The 19,704-nt window shown below is 47.4% G+C and overlaps 1 long non-coding RNA gene across 2 annotated transcripts; it reads left to right on the top strand.

Annotated features, from left to right (window-relative positions):
• The first annotated feature begins 1,459 nt into the window (after window positions 1-1,459).
• Window positions 1,460-18,676, top strand: LOC132248377 (uncharacterized). Of its 2 annotated transcripts, none has more exons than XR_009459561.1 (3): window positions 1,460-1,897; window positions 8,682-13,071; window positions 14,039-18,676. It is a non-coding gene; the product is annotated as an uncharacterized LOC132248377 (long non-coding RNA). The 2 variants fall into 2 exon arrangements; XR_009459558.1 differs by having other exon boundaries at window positions 1,474-1,897; window positions 8,682-13,889.
• The last annotated feature ends 1,028 nt before the right edge of the window (window positions 18,677-19,704 follow it).

Below are 19,704 nucleotides of genomic sequence, written 5' to 3'. Positions count from 1 at the left end.
GCAAAGTTTGCCACTGCTGGTATGCCCTTTGGAAGGCATTGCACTGTTGGACATTGTCTAGTAAAGAAACATTCAATTTCCATACCCCTTTCCCTTGTTTGACCACCTCCCCAATGCCCACCTCCATCCACAAGACATGATGATCCAAAAAGCTCACATCAATCAGCTGCTTATTGCGGATCTCCAACCCCTCCAGAAGAGGTCATTTGTATAATTAGTTTCTGTGTACAATACTGAAAGTGTGTTGTAAGAATAACCTCAGGGAAGTCTCTTGGTGTTCACTTCTGCCCCCTATTTTCAGGGAACAAGAAAAGGATTCTTCAATGGATACGCTAGATGTACTAATTTTTTTTCACTTTGGGCCATACCACTTGTATTACAGTTTCAACTATTAACATGTTACAGAGGATTAGTACATTATTGGGAGAACTTTTAATAAAGAATCTATTAGAAATGACATGAGCTCAAAAAAGGCTAATGGGTTGCTGTACTGGTAACGATTTAAAAACAATTCCATCTAACGTGCTTATAAATTCTTAGATAAGATGCTGCTCCTGCCTGTGACATGCTGATAAACGAAGTGTTCATAAACCAGCTATAGAAAACCATCATAATGAGCAAGCAAACGGTCCAGGCTGCAGAAATTGTGCTGTGCTGTACCTGGTTAAACTGTGCTTCAGTGACTGCTGTTGTTCAAGGATGACCTCAGCTACACCATGTCACGAGATTAAAGTTGATAAAAAGATAGTTCTTTATGGCAGTGCATGTGCACTAGAAGACTTGGTGGCAGTGCATGTGCACTACACATTTATTTTCTCAGAAAACTGAAGGCCTTTTTCCTTTTTCTGTATGGAAATAGCAATTTGTCATCTCCATGTTCTTGCTGGAAAATCTAAAAACACTTCCTTTCTTACAGCACAAACATCTGGCACATAAAGGAAAAGGTCCTTTGCTTTGCCTTTGTTGCCATAACTGAAAGATCCCCACTGAGTGGAAGCCTCTTGTTGAAAAGAGTTGGGAGCTGATTGCTTTGATCCAGAAGGTTTACAGTGACTGCCCTGACTTCAATTGTGTTCAGTTGTGGTAGATAACCACAGCCTTGTATTGGCCAGCTGTAGGAACTGCTAACAAATGTTTTTGGTTGTGAGTGGGACACTAGCCTAAGGGAGACACTCGAGCAGTAGCAGAAGGGGACCAGATGAGCTGCGCCTTTGCAATTTCTAATTTGTACAGGAGGAATCTTGGGAATATACCTATTCCTTCTGCCAGTTTGGATTGAGGGTCCTAGCCCCTTGTGCTGTGGAGTAGGTGGTCAGGAAATGTGTTTGAATTACCAGCTCATTTAAGGTGTGCCATGAGACTACAGCAGGTCATTAGTCAATCTGTAATGTGTGTGACATTAGCCAGAAGTAAATTAGAGGCCAAATAACCCCTAATGAATTAGTGTGACTCAAATTTCACAGTGAAAATACACTGAGCACATAGTATTGGACTTCCAGCAATGAGCAAGAAGTATTACTGCAATTCTCCAAAGGGACCACGTGAGTTAAGAGGTGCAGACAGCCTGAATTGGTGATGAGGTGCAGGTGGAGAGGATCAGGCCCCTGGGTGCCTCACCAGCTGGAAGCAGTAAAGGGGCTAGCTGAGAGAGCATAAGGGAGGTGGTTGGGGTGGCTTTAATAGTTGGGAGGAAGAAAGGATGACTGGATGGGTCTTGCTTGTTAAAGCTGAAGGATTGGGCTTTGGTTTTTGTTTGTTTTGTCTTTGTTTGAGGAAGGCTTGGAATGGGTGATGTGTTAAGGAGCTGGAAAGACCTGTGCCTGTGCAAGCCCAGGTTGCAGGGGCCTGACTAGTTCTCAGACCTTCAGAGCCAGGTGGACAGTATCTCTGCTTACTGGTATGTAGCTCTTCTCAATATTTATCTCCTTTACTTTGCGTGTGTGAATTGTGCATGAGTAGAGCCCCTTGTTTCTTGCTACCTGAGTAGTTGTTAATGTGATGCTATCTAGATGCTCTTCTATTCCCTTTTGCTAGTTCTTTTCCTTGAGTATGCTGTGACTACTTACTGATCCCTTTCTCCTTGAAAGAAGGAGACCTGTTCTATAATTATGCTCTGCTTTACCCTGGTACTATATGTTTTGAACTTGTGTTGAAATCTGTCTCCTGAAAATAGGTCAGGACAATTGGAGGCTTCTGGAAGAGTCTAGACAGTATGGTATCAATGAAGTTTGAAACTTGGTCTGGTGGTGGAGCTGGTGTCAGGACTAGTTAGAGCTCTGGTTCAGTGTTACTTATTTTCCTGAGCCCTGGAACCTGAGTTAAATCCTTTGCTCTGTGCAGATATCCTGTGATTGCTTAATCTAGTCAGCTTTGAATTTTCTGTACCTCCACTTGCTCTTCATGTTAATACATACTCATATGCCCTGAAAAACTTAATTCCTGAGCTTTTTAAAAGCAAGTTTCTTTAGCTAGATGTGGTATCTTTTACTATACCAACTAAGTTGCTGGGGAAGAGAAGTTCTTTACAAGCTTTCAGGTGACACAGTCCTTCTAGCATCAGAAGTCTTGGGAGTCTCAGAACAGCAAGGGATGAAAAGCTTGAAGTGTGTGAAGGGCTGTGGGTGAATAAGTGGAAATTAGAAAAACAAAAGCTAGAGTGGGGACAAGATGTGGGGGGAAACATGCAGAAGTAAGGGAAACTCTACAGTAGTAGTTTCCCAAGGTAGAAAAGAGACTTGTCTCTTAAAAAGAAAAGAGCTGGAAAGAAGGAAGACAAAGGGTAGAAAAGGAGGGTGGGGGAGGAAGAGGGGAAAGAGGAGTGTAAAAGGTCAGGTACATAGACCAACACAGCTACAGCCTATACCCCTAAGAGGCAACAAGGTTCTTTGGGTAAATCTGATACCTTAGACCAACTCAAATAGTTGGAAAAAGTCTTTTCTGCAAGCTTTAGGGTATAAATACCCTTGCTCAGGCTAAGGCAGCATCTGCAGTTGGTGTGTGCTCTTCCTGGATGGACTGAATAGTAAAGCCAGAGGCTGGTATGCATGCAAGAAAGCCAGTCAATGACTACATACAGTAAGGAGGCAGTGGATGAGAGAGAGGTAATAAGTAGGGAAAGGGGAATGAATGAAATTGGTAAACGGTGGACAGGTATCTGGGGAGTCAAGTTAGGCAGGTTATAAATGAAGACATTGGATTTCAGACACGTTAGTCCATGCCTCTGTCTTTTTTTGATCCAGTAGGTTGATGAAGTGAAGCTTTATAGGCTTTTCTGTGAAAGGGGCTTTGTCAATTCCTTTTGAGGATCAGAACTGAGAGGCTGGGGGGAGAGAGGTTTTCTTGTGTGACACGTGCTCCCACAGGGAGTTGAGTATTCTTGTCTGAGAGACGTTTGGTGTGCGGTTGTTGTTTGGTCTCCCACTTATTTTCCATCGGGGCACTTGATGCAGTGGGTGACATGTATAACATTTCTGGAGGTGCAGGTGTAAAATCCTGGGATAGCAAGGGCTCTGTTGAGCTTCTGAAGGCAAGTTGAGATGCATAGCTGGAAGGTGTGTTAGATGCACCTGAGCACTGACCTCCTGAGTATCTGGGAGTTTTTCAGAGCTGAAGAACTGCAAACGGGCTGAAGAGCTGTACAGTCTGGGATGTTTAGAGGACCAATCAGGAAAGCTTGGTGTCAGCCCAAATGCTAAACAGGCTCAAACTGATACTGCATTATCTTCTACTGCTGAACTGTTCCAGGAAGTTCAGCCCATTAGCTGACTGGCTTGTACACCTGGATGCTTGTGGTCTACCTCCATATTTCCCAGCCTTTTCCAGCCCAAGGCACACTTAAATTAATGAACATTTTCCATGGCACACCTGTTGAGGCATTCCCCATCATACTGATTGTAGCAATTGCCCTGGCAAACCTCTGCAGTACACCTGCCTGATCACTTCTGATAGCAGCCTGGCTGGGAAACCCTGGTCTAGGGGTTTGCTGTGCCCATGGCCAGCCATACCAGTTCTTATTGTTGATTGATCCTGCAGTAGGTTTCCACCAGGCACTAGTGGGTAGATTGAAAGCTTCCAGTCCCAGCAGCACCTCAAGTCTGAATCCTCTCCTTAGGACTGCCCTGCAGTTAAATCTCTGCAAAGGCTGTAGCTCACTTGCTCCCTGTCATGCTGAGCAGTCTTGAGTGTACTCCTAAGGTAAAGTAATGAAGCACCTATCATTATGACAGTTCTGTGACCAACTTGTGATTGAGAGACTGGTTAGGAAGTGTCACCTGTGAGCTAGAATAGAATGAAGCGCAGCAATGTGACCCAAAAAGCTATAGGAATATGGCGCATTCCTGTCCCATCTCCCATTTAAATGGGCTGTCATCCGGTTTGATCTCTGATGCAAATGAGACCCGGGGAGTTGGTTCCTTCTTGTCTGGAGGGTGCTAGGTGTGTCTCCCACTGCATCTTCACTGTCTCTTGGAAGTCCTTCCTGGAATGGGCTCTTGTTCAGGCAGAGGTGTGGAGGGGCTGAGTCCTTGGTGAGACGGACAGGCTGCGCACTGTGCCAGGGTTCCCTAAGAGCACAGAGCTGAGAGGTAACAAAAGTGCTGTTTCATTTTTGATCATGGAAAAACGTGTGTTTTGGGGTTTTGTGTTTTTCTTTTTAATCCAAAATTTGAGCATTTTCTTTCTCACTAGAGAAAACCAGGATGCTTGCTGCTGAGGACCACTGAACTACTAGCATGGTGGACCTTTTTCTTGCTTCTGTGCCAGGTGTGGGAGGAGACAACCTATTGGAGCAGATCTCACTTCAGAGACGTGTGCTGGTGGAGGCTGGGAGAATAAGGCTAATACTTAGCTGAGCAGCAAGTGGCTGAGGACCCCGGCCTTGAGGGCATACAGCTTGCCCCGGTAATGCAACCCAGCAGGCTGTCAGAGGGATGTGCTCTGAGGCACTTGAACTAGCTAGCACCGCAGGGTTGTTCTGTCCTTTCTGGAAGGAAGACCAAGCCTCCTGTTGCATGTTTGGTCAGGTTCAGCTGCATGAATAGCTAGAAAGCAGCCAAACTCAGAAGCCCATTGAGTTTCTCTGCTTAAAACTACTTTGGGTGAGCAGCCATTTCCCTACAACCCCCACCCCCTTTCTTTTTTTCCTTTGCTTGATTTGCTTTGTCTGGACAGGAAGTCCCTGGGGTTTTGCTCGCTCATGCTCATGCAACCTTGAAAAATGCTTCTTGCCTACATGTCCTACTACCCTGGGGTATGTGAATTGAATGTGAAGATGAGAGTGAGAGACGTGCTCTTTTAGCCTGCACTGGACAATGTTCCTGACCACTTTGTAAGGCTGGATTAAGGCCACCAAGACCAGGGCTCTAAAATACGTTTGGGGAAAGAGAAATGGTCGGTCAGCTCTGGAAAACCAAACAATCCTCTGAAATGTGACCGCTAGAGCCCTTCTGTAATCTCTGCTTTTCCTAATTCTGCCAACACCAGGGTTGGCTGTGGAGTTTGGATTGGAGTAAACTCAAGACAAGACACTGAGTCTCTAGGTCATGGAATGAGTAGCCCTGGCTGACTGCAATGGGAACGTAATTTGGCTGCCCAGATGTAAACTGATGTGACACATCTCTACTCTGCTCCTTATCAGCAGGGATCCTGCTTTCCTTTGATTTAAAAAATCTTTTTAAAAAACGCACAATTTTTTTATTTAAAAAAACCAAAAAACAAAACCATTATCTGTCTCTTTCCATGATTAAAATGAAACATCACTAATATATGTACTAGTGGCGTTTCCTTTTAATAGGGGGAGGGAGGGAATGTGGGTTTTGGCTTGTTTTTTATTTTAACCAGAGAAAACCAGGTTCCAGGGTCATCAGCAGGCATCCTGCAGAGTTGTAGCAAAGTTTAAAGCTACTGCCTCTCCTGGGGCTTAATTCAGTCCACCATCCCCCTAGGTATGCCACCTTACCGAGGCATGGGACTGTGCGGTTGGCACCTCCCTACACAAGGGAGTCTCCTGACAGCCCACTAAATCACTTCCTTCTTGACAGGATTGAAAATAGGCTTTGCCAATAGATTTTCTTAAATACATGTGACCCAAGTCAAATCAGCCAAATTGATTCCAAATAGTCATTCAAGAACCATGTGTGGCTCTGCTACTGGGAAGCATCCTCCACCCCTGCCTGGGGCTTCAGATGCTTCCAAATCCTCTGGCAGGCATCCTATGTGCAGGCCCAAGTCTGGAGGCTTGTGGTCCTGATGCCCCGGGGTTTTGTTTGCTTTCAGCCATACGTCTGCAGGAATAAGCTAGGGAGCAGTCTCCCACTTCTATAACATCAGTGTGTAATGAAGATCCTCCCTCTTCAATTTTGACATGACTCTCATTCACTCACTGCAACGTGTGGGTAAACATGAAGATGATTTATTTCTGTACCTATCTGCATATTGTGGACCAGAAAATATGAAAATAGGCTTCCTTCTTACTTACTTTTTATATTGCTTCCCATAACCTGCCAATGAGTGACTGAGAACCAGGTCTTGCACCACAGCAGCAACAGTACCAGAAAGCAAAAAGGTCCTGGGCCAATGTGAAACCCAAATAGTCTCTTAGCTTTTCCGGCTTTTGAACTAGGATAAAGTCTGTGGGTGGGTATGAGGGAGTTGGGTGCATTGGTAGTAATGGCTATGTAGGAGTTAAAATTGTTTGTAAAGTATGTAAAGGGACGCTTATGATAGATGTTATGTTGCTATAGATGTGGAGAAGGAGAAATGTATTTTTCCAGGAAACTCAAACTGGGCCCATTGCCTCCTCCCTTGGAGGAGCCCCTAAACATCATGCCCATATCTGGAACTGCATGCTATCTTGCCAGTCGGTCCACACCGTCTGCCCCTGAATGCAGATCTAAGGTCTTGTGGTGTCTGGGGACTATCCCTGTATGATCTTGCACATCCATAGTCTTTCCCCACCCACCATGCCCACACCCTGTACAACTTCCTGCACACCACCCACACACAACCACTTCCCAACCAAGCCCCACACACACCTCCTTGCCCCCACATGCAATATAGAAGGGAAAGGTGGTATTTTGAGCTATAATGCAAACGCTGCCTGGCAGAGGTGGATGGGTGGATTTGATTCTCCCAGTAGGGATGCTGCTTGTCGGATACATTTGGGATACCAGGGATAGCTTAGTCTCTGTCTGTGGAGCACGGAAGCCAGTTGGCCTAGTGTAAGGAGGAGGGAGGATGTGTGGGGGGAGGGGGAAGTCCTGTCCCCACATGCCTCATGGTCAGGGTCTCTGAAGGAAAGGGTTCGGGAGAGTTGTTTGTTTTTTTTCTAGAGAAGGGACTTGCAAGGCCATGAGCATCTGCAGGATGAGGGTTGGTCACTAGCACAAGGGGACTTTGGGGGGCAGGAGGCCCCATAGGGAGGAAGGATTGGGGCACTGCAGGTATAGGGAGGTGTGGAGGTGCTGGGGGGTGAGGCTGGGAGGCAGGAGAAGACTTTGGGTGGATGAAAAGGGGTTGTGGGCAGGGGGGCAGCCAGGGGATATGAGGAGCTACAATGAGGTTTGAATGCTTGGGAGGGCTCAGTGAGCTGGGGGTGGGCAGTGAGGAGTCAGGAGAGCTGGGATATGGTGGGATGCATATGTGCAGGATATAGTGGATTTATGGGATGGAGAGAAGGCAGGGCAGGACTTGGAGGAGTGAGAGGGGATGGTGGGTGGAAGAGGCAAGGGGCACTGCAGGTGGCAGGGCAGTGCAGAAAGGGCAGAGGGAGGCATTTTGGGGCCCTGCAGAGGGTCTCAGGGATGCGTATGTGGGAGTGTAGAGAGCTGCTCCGTCTGTGGCCAGGCTGGGTTGGACCCATAGCATATTAGCAAGGCTTTTAGTTTCTTTATCATTTGTAGAAACAGTCATTGTGTTATGGAGCGACGTGGCAGCCCCTCCTCCCCCTCCCCTGCCACCTTTACAGATCTTACAACTGCCCCTGGGGCCCAGTGCAACCAAGTACCTAGCAGCTCTTTTCAAAGGAGAGGTGTATTTCATAAGGTGCCCTGAAATACCTGCCTTGAATTCCTCTCCTTCTATACTGTTCACAGCATATTTTGCTTTAAAATGTACATTGTCATGAAATTTTTGAAGGCTAGTTTTGGCATGTGTACAAGCACCCTAGAGCACTGCATTTATTGTCCAGGAGTAGGTAGTTTGGTACATGTGCAAAATCTTGTGAAAACACGTAATACTTTTTCTCTATGGCAGGGGAGGACTATACACATACTCCTTGAAGAAAGATACAATTTTCTATAACATATTAATATATGTACTATAACGTATTAATTGTAAAACACGTGTACACACATACCCATAGTGGTGCTACAGTGAGCCCAAAACAGAAATCCTGTGTCTGGGCAATGTCCATCCGCATCTGAACTTTGCACCTGTATTGTTCATGTATTGAAAGCCTGGGCATTGCTCTGCTGGTTGGGATGATTCGGATCTTGGATACAAAACAGACTTGACTGCTTCTGGCCATGGCCAGTGAAGTGAGTCCCAGTTTGTGGCCACTAAAACCTGTAGTATATTTAGCTTCATAGGCATAAAGTTCCTTTGCTTCATGCATTCATAAGGCTGTAACAACCACCTTAACGCTACTGACACACTTGTCTCTTTTTCTCTCTTTCCATCTCTAGCCTCGCAGCTTGAAGTCAGGCCTGAACTGCTGAAGTGGGAGTTGCAGAATAGGCTTTTGAAGCTGGGTGAAGAGACCTGGGAAGTCTGTAGTCTGCTGGAAGTTGGAAACTTCATGGAACAGACTGACCAAAGAATTGTCAGCTGTTGCTTAACTAAGGCAGTGGAAGATGGACAGCCATCCCAGGTGCCTTTGTAACAAGAGACCAGTCGCATGCAACTGCTCTTCTCTCCAGCAGTGGGCCAGCCACCTGTTCCCCAAACCTTGGGACTTGTCAGGCTGTGAAGAGATGAGCCTGCAGCCCTTCAGGGATCAGGACTTCTTTTGCAGGCTTGGACAAAGACTTAAGGTACAGTCATGGCTCCCATAATTGCCACCCCTCAGTGGAGAAAAGGAGCAGGTGACCTGTTCAGTCCGATGCCTTATTGTTACATGCCAAAGCAAGAGAACACATGCTTGTTGCAGTGCATGTCCAGCAACCCACAAGTGCACAACAAATTCTCACTTGCACCAACTGGGGAAACTTGGGAGGGAGGTAGCACGCACTGGCAGCAGCTGGCTTAGAATCTGGGAAGTTCTCGAACTTTCCCTTGTAGTCTGTGCCCTGTGTTTAGAGACAGCTTGTTCCAGTACCATCGCAAAGGCTGTGACCTGTTTTTATTGACATTGCTTGGTTTCCCTGGAACCTCTTGGAACTGAAGCAAAGCAGTTCTTGTATGGATTGTGAAGGTGTCAGTTAGGTGGGGTTTTCACCTTTCTGTGCAAGATGCAGAACCCTCCCTTCCAGAACTGTATCTTTCCCCACACCATCGTGGAACGCTGCTGCTGCTGTTGCCTGCACCTATTGTGTGTTCTTCTCGCCTCTGACTTATGGTCCATGCTGGCAAAGCTGCTAGAATTATGGAAAAGAAAAAAGCTTTGTTCCAAGGAACTGGACACGTGGGTAGATATATTTTCCTCTAACAGATGCATCTGGTTAGATCAGTTGCTGTTACTAAGGCATTCAAGCCAAAGGCATGATGCTGTGTATTGGGATGGTCTACTTAAGTATGCCATCATTTAGGCCATTTGCTCTATTTGCTTTGGCTTAGTTGGATGAGTTGATTTATTCCTTTCCTTGACTGATGAAACAATGGTAATATCTGTAAGGCTCACTTGGTCTCCTAGAAACAGTTTGGACGCCTCCTGCTTGAGCCATGCTATTGTAGTATGGCTTAAGAATTGCGAATGGCCATGATGGGCCCGAAGGGAGGATTACCATATGGAGTTAGCAAGAACACCTTATCACTTGGAGACTAACTGGCTATTTATATAAAAATAGGTGGTGGGGCACTACAGCTGTTGCCTTCAGCTACTATTAACACGTTCCGAGAGACAACTCCTTGTTCCTCGTCTAGCGCATTACTGTTGCCCTCAACCAAGAGACTTGCTTCCTTTTTTTTTTTTTTTTTTTTCCCCAGGCTATGGCTTGGTAGTGTGTAGATTATGCTGCTCTAGATTAGCATAAGCACATAGTATCCCCAATACCAACTTGTGCAAGGACCACTGTCTGCACCTGTCATTGTGTGGCTCCAGTTACTGACCACAGCTCTGGCCTGCACATCAGCAACCAGCTCTGGGATCCAGAAACTAGACTGTTCAGTCTTCCCTAAGGCAGTGAGATCTGGTGGGTTCCAGGTTATCCTGCACAGTCCCTGCAGGAGAGACTGCCTACTATGGTGGTGTCCTCAATGGTGAAGGCTGCTGCCTGTCAATGTGATCTGCAGACCTGCCTCGGGGACCCTTGCTGCCAGTTACCCTCAAGCTGTCTGCCAAGCTAAGCTCCTGCTGGAAGAGGTGGAGGCTAGAGCAGGACATGGACTACAGCTCCAGACCAAGACCGCACTGAGTCCAGCTAACGAAGTGGGACCCAGACGGCCTTGTGCTGATGTCTCTGGCCACCTGATGGAAGTTCTGGCTGCATGGCCAAGTCCTGGAAGAAGGTAATGACCTGGCTCATCCACAAAAACAGTGAGCCTGACCATCTGCATCCCTGAAGGGCCCATCACCCTTTGCTCCACCATATTTAAATGTAAACAATATGCTGGGCCACAACACAGCTCAGATCATGGACTGGGCAGTGAATGGGTGGATTGTAGCCTGAACCAGAAAGCTTTCATGTCCAGCGAGGGCTGTTGAATGCACCTTGGCTGCTGATGACCCACGACAGCACCCAGACAGCAAGGTGTCCACGTGGAGGTCAGTGCAGGCCTCTGGCTCAGTGCCTCAGCCATGCGTCTTCCAGGAGCTGGGATATCAGGCCAGATGTCCACACATGGTCCCCAAGGCCTACAACAGCTACACTGTCACTTCCTGATCATAATGGTGAAATGCTGTTCCGAACTTGAAATGAGGCTGCCTCCCAAGTCCCACCATTGGAGGCTTACTAAGGGCCCAGGACCAAAAGCTAAACCTCCTGGCTTCTGAGGGTGACTTGATGAACTCCTGAAGGTGCTGGACAACAGCTGTGAGGCAGCTGACTGAACAGAGCTTTTGTTCCCCTCCAGTCCAAGGTGCCCATATACATCATCACCTCTGGAAAGAGAAACTTATGGCCCCCGGTAACAGGATCCCGGGTGAGCCCATGAGATACATGAAGGGTAGTGAGGCTTACCTCAGCCTTGGCTCAGACATGGATCACTGTGCAAATGGATGTGGGAGAACATCATGCTGGGGACCAGTTAGGATGCCTACCAATTGGACTAATCTGTGGGTACCCTGGAAGAAGATGCAGGGAGTACCTTGTCTCTGGCTGCAGCTTTTGGCCCTGTTCCATCTTGACAGCGGCTTCCAGTTCCAGTACCGACCCCCTGATACCCCCAGTCCCTAGGAAACCAGTTTGGACTGCCCTCCATGCTTCAAGTATCCAATCATTAGGCCAGACCACCAATGCCTCGGTCCCAACCTTTTACCTGGACCAGTCTTTTTGGAGCTGTGGGGCAGGACCCAAAGTAGAAATACAAACTCCGTTCTGCCCGAGAATCCCTGCAAGCCCTCCAACCCCCTGAATCCCAAGAAATGATGGCCCATCTCCAGCAGGCAGTTCAGCAGCTCCAGGCACTGTTTGAACAGCTAGAGGGGAAAAACCAGAGCTGTTGGACTGCCTGGAAGGGGCACAGGCTAAGGCTGGAGCCTGGCAAATGCTGAGCAAAACCATCCCCAAGAGACGAAGCAACAATTGAGCCTCGGCTGGGGCCCTGCTGTCAGAAGACTGCTGCTGCTACCACAAGTCCCACTCCCAGTGCACTTGAGCCAGATCCAAAGAAGTGTTTTGGGATTCCTGGATCAGCGTTGCCTGCTCTTTCCACTGTGCCCCATCATCTGTTCCACAGACCAGGCCAAGATGGGATTAATGATTGGCCTGCTTGCAGGGAGAAGTCCTGACCCGGGCTTCCTTGCTCCTCAAGGGCTTCAGTCTTTCAAATGTCCATCCAAGCCTTACAGGGAAGAAGTCCCATAGGCACCTGCCCACCCCTTGCAGTTCATCTCTGCCAAAATAGCCCCCTAAAATGTTCAGCATGGCAGCCAGCTAAAGCCCACAGTGGCTCACGTCAGTGGTAGGCCCCTGGCCTCAAGTGGAATGAGGTGATTGAAGTTGTGGCAATTCTGCCAGAGGCTTAGTGAGGAGCTGAAGGATGAACTTGTTCCTGTTGAGTCCCCTGCTTGCTTGGGGCCCTTGACTGAGCTCTTTGTGGATCTACCACTGCCTTCCAGAGGAGTGTGTGGAAAAGATGGCCATGAGAGCAGACCCCACACCACAATCCCAGGTCTCCTGGTGCCCCAGGAAGATCTACTGCTCTAGAAATCCAGGGAACTGTATCTGTGGGAGACCTAGAACAACCAGCTGTGAGCTTTGGGCCTCTGCTAGTCTTGTGGAGCACAAGGACCTTGCCCATGCCATCTGGTTAGCAGTACAGCTGTCAGTCCTTGTGGGCTTGGGTGCTATGGACAACTTAATGGACAAGTGTTTCTGCAAAGAGAGGTGCCTCCTAGTGAGGCACAGGGTGAACCCCATTACAATGGAGTAGTCCATTGTGGGCATCCCACTCAACTTGGATCCAGTAACTTTGGACATTTGTTTTGGCTGCATGGGGTGCTTACCTGTACTGTATCAGTCTTGGGCCCTCTGTTCATGTCCAACATGTGGGATTTCCTGTCCCTTTTGGGGGTAGAGCAGGAGCTCTAGTCTGGCTGACACTGGCAGACAAGGCAGAACCAGGTGCTGGAGCAATACTAAATGAGGCTTCCTTAACTGCCATCACCACGACTGGCTTGTGCTCCTGCCCGTGCCTAAATCTGCATACAACAACTTGGATCTGTCATCCAGCCAGTGCAGCCCCTTGATGCCAAGTGTGGGTTTCATCCCTACTTCCCCTCAGTCCTGTCCAACATCTCCACCCATGTAGTCACAGAACTGGGAACCCACTTGCAGTGTATAAATGATGACTTGAAGTACCACCACTAGCCTGCCAAGAAGGTCTAGTTTTAGGCTACAAACAGTGCTCGGGGGGGGGGGGGGCTCCACATCCATTGTAGGAGTAAAGAATCGCTCTCTTCCTAATACCTGAAAGCCACCTCTCAACTCTGACAAGCAAGATCTTGGGTATCTAGGACTCTATGCCATCTCTGCAGTCATCAACATGGTGTCCTTCTGCTTGTAGCTATCTGATGTTCTGCGTGCCCACCCTGTCTTCTACATCTCCCTGGCAAAGCTATGCACAAAGACAACCTATTCCTGGCAGTCCCCAAACCATCCTCTTTGGCTGGGGGCATAAGGAATTCCAACTCAAAAAATCACCATTGACAACCAGAAGTTAGGGAGGAAATGGTATTAATGTGTTTGACTGGCAAGGTTATGGACTGGCAGACTATTTCTAGCAACCTGCAGAAAATGCATGAGCCCCTGACCTAGTACGAGCCTTCTGTCAGAGCCTCCCAAAGAAGGCTAGCCCAAAAGCCCCCACTTCTAGCACAATGCCTGCATATACTGTAAGGAGGCCAGATCAGGGCCCTGGACTTGCAGGTTCTCAATCTGATCTTATCTCCTGAGCAGGTGGCATCTCAGCAAGGTCAGAGCAGAAGCCTGGTCCCACCTGGGCTCAATGAGGCCATCCAGGCAGTCAAGCTCCTGAAGCCACTTCCTAGTCTAACAGAAGCCAGACCAGAAACGGTAGGCCTCTGCTGGCTTTTGTCATACACTCAGTGGTTCCTGACCCATCCCTGTGGATGGCATTTTTAAAAGGTTGATTTGAAAGGGAGAGAGTGAAGACAAGGGTGGAGAGTGGCACAAGAGTGGTCATGTTTTTATTTATATTTTAGATGGTGCCCAAGATGTTTTACCCTCGAGCTTTACTGACCACTTCATGCTAAAAGGGGTGGTGAGTATGGAGAAATGTTGTGTAATGATGGGTCTTCTGGAAATACAAATATGTGGTTGGAGGAGTGTAGGGGCTGTAGAGAGCTCTTGTAAGGGGTGGTGGGCACTGTAAATCTGTGTTAGGAATACGTGGGAATGGTGGCGCACAGTGCTGATGTCTCAGCAGTATGTGCATAGTGCTGAAGGAAAGGAACTGAGCAGTTTGTCATGAGAGCGGGTGGTAGAGGATGAGGTCAAGGAGGGAGAGCTTGAGGTGAAGTTGTGCTCCAGTGCCTCTTAATGCCTGTGGAGTGGGGCAGGGCATTCGGGACTGACCTGGATGTCATCAAGAGGGCCACAGGAAAGGCTTGGTTTGTTTTATTCATGTCCCGTGAACAGAGGGCTGGTCTTGCTACTGTTGGATAGGTGTAAGGACTTGGCTGTTAAAAGGGCGCAGCAGTACACTAGACTGCTGAGGGAAGTTGTGGAGCCTTCATCACTGGGGGTGTTGAAAAAGAGGTCGGGTAAACATTGATCAGGAATGATCTAGGAGTAACTGTGCCTATGCTTTACTCCGCTTGTGTCTCATGAGGCAACCAGTGAAGCCCAGAAGCATGAGGCTGGGAAAGACTCTTTTCTTTGTCCTTTGCTGTGTGTTGTGGTAGGCATGTTCCTTCCTCAGGAGCACTGAGCGACTGTCACCAAGGCTGGAGACTGCCAATACTCCTTCCTCAAGTAAAACCTGTAGGTTCCTGGCTAGAGGGACTTGCCCCTTTGCTCGGGGTCAAGCTGGTCACCCAGTTTGAGGTCAGGAAGAAGTTTTACCCCTTGGTCAGATGGGTACAGATTGTGGGGATGAGTGCCTTCTTGTAGCAGAGGCATGGACCTCTTCCTTGTGTGCCATTCAGCATCTTTTAACAACCCTTGCAGAAGGAGGACATGGGTTACTTTTGCCACAGGTGAAGCAAAAGGACATGTTGGGGTCGTATGATTTGTGGGTGTGACAATGCCATTGGTTTAGTTCTAGTAGTAATATGGTGCTGTGGGTAGAGATGACCCTGCCTTGGGCAGGGGCTGGACTAGAGGACCTCTTGTGGTCCCTGCCAGCTCTGTCTTTCTCTCTTTTGAGGAAGAAGTGGTACCCTGATCAGAATGCCCCTGTGGAGAAGGGGATGATCTGTGGAAGCCATGCAAAGATTTCACCATGGGATGTTGAGAGGAGGGATGTGGGCATGGTAATGCAGCCATCTTAATGGTGATCCCTACTGTACCTTTAGGTTATTCCTGCTGCCTCGCTATTCGCTGCTCTTTGCCTTAATGCTCTTTCTAATGACATGCCCCGTGACTTGTTTCTTGCTAGAGGATGTTTTGATCTTCATGTAGGCTGTACAGCACGCTTTCTGCCTTCTATTTTTTTATTAAGAAAATATTAAATATTTCTTTATCTCTCCACACCGCCTCCTTTTGTCAATATCTCACAATAAACAATATCATACATGAATCAATAATGCATGACACAATCGTGGGAACTTCCTGTCTCCTTTCTGCATCACAATTTCTTCACAATTGGATCACCAGATCCTCCTCTTACATAATCAGCAATGCAATCCATGACAATACCTTTTGCTCTCTCATACAGGTTCTTGGGACACTTTCAACGTTTATAATGCATCCTGATATTTTACAAAATCTTTCTCTGTGGTCTCGTATTTCCCTTCTTTTTATTTGCCTTTACCACATTTTCCACACGTCTTTATTTATAGCATACACAACTCGTTTTTGTTTCAGTATTACTGTTTTCCTCACTTGGTTTTCACCTTCCCTGATTCCTGACGCATTTCCTTTCCCTACTTCCCGATGCTTTTTCTTTCCCTCCTCTCTCTCCCTCCTTTTCTTTCCCTACCCTATCCTGGCTGGCTGGAATAATTCCTGCCACCGAACGCCTTGCCATGCCCTACTCCCTTTGCCCTTTTCTCCCTTTCCCTTCATGTAGTCTTTAATCTCATAATACCCCAGCTGTACGCATTCCCTTTGTGTAAAGCATACCCCCTTCCCTATCAACAAGCACCTCACTTTCCATAATGGCACCCTCATCCCCATCAAAATCACCCGCACTTCCCATTGCCTTTCTCCTTGTTTCACCGGTCCATAAACCACGGTCTCATAGGACACCCCCTGTGCCCACCCTATCGCCCTTAGAAACTTCCCTACTCTTCCCCATACCCTTCTTGCAGACGTGCACTCCCAAAAACCATTTTCTTCCTTTGTACAGAACTCCCCCGGGCTTTCTGCCGATCTCACCAGCCTCCATCGGTGTAGTACTTCTCTGACTGATAGCACCCGCCTAACTATACACCACGCTATTTCCCTGTGAAACCCTTTCCACCTTGTGTCTTCTATTCCCCTCCATACCTCTCTCACCTGTTCCCATGCCAAATTCCCCACATCCGTTAACCCATCTTCCTCCCTAATTGTGTTGAAAATTACCCTCGCCTTTTGTAATCCTTCCATCCCGTTTTACCAAACCTTTTGCCCTGACAAATGCCGCCAGCCTATCCATGTGCTGTGATGGTTTCCCTGCCCACATGCCTGTCCACCTTTCTCCAAATATCCCCCATTCCTCAAAACTCTACCTCCCCAGTACTTTACCCATTTCCCCACTATTCCTTCCCCTCTCTGTGCCTCCCTGTCTAATGCTGCCACCCTGTGCCCATATATGAACGTTTCCATCTCTGGAAAACCCCATCCCCCTAGCTCCCCCGCTTTATAAAGCTCCCTACGTGCTACCCTCTCTCCCTTACTTCCCCAGAAAAACACACACAATTCCCTTTGTATCCTCCTCGCTTGCCTCCACGATGGAGGGTATACCCACCCTATGAACAGCAGGATGGGTAAGATCACAGACTTGATTAGCTTTACCTTCCCTGTCTTAGACAAACCTCTCCCTCCCCATATTCCCAGCACCTTTTTTCCTCATCCTATTCTATGCTTCTGGAGGAATAGCACGTCCTTTAACTTTTAGTACCCTCTTAATCTCCTCCCATTTACCTCCATCTCGGCAAACTTCTCATGTTCCACAATATTAAATGCATTCCCCTGTCTTACTCCCCAAGTGTCCTCCCCCCTCCCCCCTCATACCTCCATTTCTTCTCAACCCCCACCTTCCACATCCCTGTTGCTTAAGCCTAGCTTCCAATAGCTGATGGGCTATTAGAAAAGCTGCCCCCACCCAGACTCTCCTCCTGATTTCACTCTTGCACCATTTGTCAGTCTTGCTTCTTCCCCTATATCTTTTCCTTTCTCACTCCTCTTCTCTTGTTCTTCCCGTTTTTGCTTTGGTATCCCCACTTTCACTCTTTGGTTGGTTGCATGATGTTTCCAGCAAGGGCTTTCCCTGCCCAACAGAATTTCCAAATAGTTACTTACACCAATTAACCCCATCCCCCTTGCACTCCCTGTCACTTTTTCTCCTGCCTCCCTCTCCTCTACTGTGGCTGTCCATTGCTCTACAACAATTTCTACAGTTGATGTAGCCAGCTTCTCTACTTCCTCAAATAAATTCATCTTTGTCCTGAGCTCCAGTACTCTCCCAGCCATCTTCCTTCCCATACTGAATGTTTCCATCCTCTGAAGGGATACCAGGGACTTGCTGTCCCCTTCCATCTTCTCTCCCTCCCGTTCTGACACTTCCTTCCTTATGAGTGGGGGCACTCTTCAAAATTGTGCCCCTCCTCCCACCATGTTTTTGCACATTACTTCAGCCTTGCATACCCCTGCCCTATACACCATCCCACTGCATCAGCAACTTGTTGTCCATTGACAATATGTTTCAATGGGCCCTGGTCCATTATATTTACTATGTCACCTTGGTTGACCAAAATAATAGATATATTCCCTATGGGGACCCAAACAGAAGCTGGAAGGAAGATGTTTGATTCCTCAATGATCTCTCGCCACTCCAGCTCTCCGTGAACCGGTCCGTATTTTGTTCTTATTGAAAGCTCTGTCCACCCAAAGGACTCTCTTTTTACTTTAGCCTCCAGACAATGTTGGATGTCCTCCAGTTCAATTACATCATTGAAGGTTCTTAAAACAGCCCTCTTTCATGGGAGTCTGCTCTGGCTTGAAAGCGCAGTTCTGTTAATTGTCTCTTCCATGCTAATTCCTCTGCATGCCTCTCCCAAAAGACACTATATGCCTTCCTTTCCCTAAAACGTTCTGTCCCAGATGCAATAATTTTCATGTGCCACCAGGATGCTTACAGGTTTTCTTTTATTAATAAGGTAACGAATTTAAAATGCCCAACCTCAACCAAACTTTCCACCTTGCAACACAAAACCCAACAGAACCATCTCCAGATTTAGAAGCATCTACAACCCTTTATCTTTCAGCCACAGATACCTTGCACAACCTGGTTCCATGTCACCTTACACATTGGTAAATCATATACCCAACATGTTAAAGATTTCTGTTATCTGTAACACATTTAACAAAAGTGTGTATGTATGTATTTACAACTGGCTTATCTTCATCCCCACTGCTTCACCTCTTACACATCCCTTATCATAATCGTCATCCCTCGACACCACACTTGCTGCCCCCCCCCCCCCCCCGCCCCCAATCTTCTTATCCAATCCCCTGTAGGGGCAAACTATTCTTCCCAATTCACATTTTGCCATACTCACTGCTTCAGTTGCCCTTCCTTTCCCATATATCCCCATGCCTAATAATACCCCAGCTGCAAACATTCCTTAACCATAAAAACAACCCCTTACTTGCTAATAAATGCCATCTTTTACCTACTATCCCCTTCCAAACCTCTCACCTATGCCCATGATAGATCCCCTACATCCATCACCTTGTCACTTCTCCCTGCTTATTACTTTAAATACTGGTTTTGCATTGTCCCACCCTTCTGTGCCTAGCTTCTTTAGTCCCTTTGCCCTCTATATTAAAAAAAACAAAACAAAACCCCATCCTAGCATAATGTATCATTTCTTTTTCAGCCTGTAAATCCATCCATCTCATTGCCAACAACTGTAACCCCTAAACAACTGCCCTCCCCAGTCTCAACAATTTCCCCAATAACCCCTCTCCCTTTTTCACTTCCCTTAGTCACAGCCACCATATGCACTTACAGAAAAAGCTCTATTTTGAGTAACCCCAGCCCCCCAATTCACCAGTCTTACAAATCCCCCCGTTGCCATCCTCTCCCCTCCCCCCACACACAAAAATGCAAACTTCTCTTTAAAATGTATTGCACTTGCAACCATGAAAGAGGGTGAACCCTCCTCGTAAACAAAATAATAGGCAGCAGCACCTGCTTGCCCAATTCCACCTTCCCCCACCCCCAAAATAATCCCCTTGTACCCCACAATCCCACCACCTTCTGTATCCATGCCCCCAACTCCTCCCACACCCTCTTCCTTTTCCCCTTCATCTCAAAATGTACCCCAACCCTTTTTTTAAATGATTCCCCAGCACCTGTAACCCATGTCTCTCAATGCCTCCTTCTCACTCCCTACATGTCCCAAGACTCTCTCCACTGACCTTCTACCCCAAACTACTATAGTGACATCATCCATATACAACAAATCTTCACCTCTTCTTCCACCCCCTTCTTCCCCTA

The sequence above is a fragment of the Alligator mississippiensis genome, chromosome 1 (assembly GCF_030867095.1).
Source record: "Alligator mississippiensis isolate rAllMis1 chromosome 1, rAllMis1, whole genome shotgun sequence".
NCBI lineage: Eukaryota > Metazoa > Chordata > Crocodylia > Alligatoridae > Alligator > Alligator mississippiensis.
This window is presented reverse-complemented; position numbering and strand designations above follow the sequence as displayed.